This window comes from Cynara cardunculus, unplaced genomic scaffold (assembly GCF_001531365.2).
Source record: "Cynara cardunculus var. scolymus isolate 2C unplaced genomic scaffold, CcrdV1 Un_Scaffold_3362, whole genome shotgun sequence".
Classification (NCBI taxonomy): domain Eukaryota; kingdom Viridiplantae; phylum Streptophyta; class Magnoliopsida; order Asterales; family Asteraceae; genus Cynara; species Cynara cardunculus.
Window position 1 is genome coordinate 44,530 of NW_020201444.1, and position 1,920 is coordinate 46,449.

The window sequence follows — 1,920 nt, forward strand, 5'->3', positions numbered from 1 at the left end:
GCAGTTTAGAAATCTGTCTCTCCACTGATTATAATCACCACGAAATAGAACAGGTGGCTTGGTGTCAATACCAATAGCCATTGCTTCTCGTGAACTCATCGTATCAATTTGTATGAAATAGGATCAAATGCAGTTCAAAGTTTGAATTAAAGGATTATTTTACAAAAATATATCTGATAATCTCTAAACAAAACTTTGCACACATTCAACACTTGAAAAAAAATTAGGCACAAACACTTATCCGGATTAGTAATCCGGTCAAGCTTATCCGGATTGAAATTCTGGACAACAAAGACTATTTAACAAGTTATCCAGATTAGAAGTCCGGACAACAAGCAATCTTAAATCGCACAAAACACTTAACCAGATTTAACCAAATATGCAAAATTCAGACGGATTAAGCAAAATGAAATACGGATAAGGCACAAAAATCAATTTGAATTAAAATTCTCAAATCGGATGTTTTCAACACTTAGTCAAAATTCCAAAATGAAAATCGGACGTAAAAAGTCAACAAGTCAAAATTCCTAAATGAAAATCGGACGTAAAAAGTCAACAAGTCAACAAGTCAACAAGTCAAGGTCAAGTAAGTCAACAAGTCGAAGTACGTATAAGTCCTTCTAAAACAAAGAATGTACGATCAAAAATATAAATCGCTCTAGTAGACAAATGCACTAAGTACAAGTCTTACCAAGCGGATTCTTTAAATCGCTTACCAAATCGCACACTTCTTAAACGACTTAACAGTCGGATTATGTAAATCGCCCACTAATCCGTTCAAGTTACCAATGACTTACCAGCCGAATTGTTTAAATCGCTCAATGATCCGTTCAAGTTATGAACGGTTTACCAAACGGATTGGATAAATCGCTCAATGATCCGCACAAGTGTTGTCCGGATAAACTTATATCAAACAACTCAAAATTCACATGGATGTTAAATCGCACAAGTATCAAGCGGATAACACCCTAAATCGCACAAGTCTTAAGCGGACTAATATTCAACGAAAAACACAAAATTTCACACTTTTTATCAAAATTTTGGATCAAAACATGAAAAAATATGAGTTTTGAAGAATATTTTCCAGAATACGAAAACTCAAATTTCGACTAAAACTAGTTTAAAACTTGCTTAAAATAAAAAATACTGTGAATCAAGATTGTTCGAAATACAAAAACGAATCTAGCGAYGTAAATCTTTACAAATAACACTAAAAAAATAACCGATTTAGGCTCAAAAACCCAATCTGGACGAAGAACACTCAAGAACAGTGATGAACATCATTGACCCAGATCGATGAATCTTAAAAAATTCATGAAAAATTGTGCAAAAATTGTTTAATCCTCTAATTGAAACAGCGGCAGTCTGCTCTGATACTAATTGTGAAGTCCAGAAATAATACAAACATGATAAGATCTTCAAGAAATAAGATGAATAAAATAGTAGAGAGAAGATTATCAAAGATTGATTTGATTGAGAGAGAGAATATTACAGCTGAAATCTTGATTACAATCTGCTAATCACTTGGTAATGACAATTACAAGAAAAATACTATTTATACTAGGAAATAGTAAAGTTACACTATTACAATATAAAACTACACTAAGTAGAAACTTGAATACAACTTTAACGCTCTTACTCAAACCCAACAGTATCTCATAAAGAGTGTTGAGAGAGAGAGAGGACATGTCATTAGACATCTTGAGACACATGGCATAAGTATCCCAAGATTCAGGCAAACATTCCAGAACCTTAGTTAATGTTTCTGAATTGGAATATTCCCTGCCTACAGTCCTTAAATTGATGAGAAGACAATTAAAACGTTGATGTACTTCAGACAATGTCTCAGTCTTTCCATAGAGAACGCTTTTATATTTTCTTACTAATTTAATCTTTCTCGATTCTTAAACCAGAGAGGTT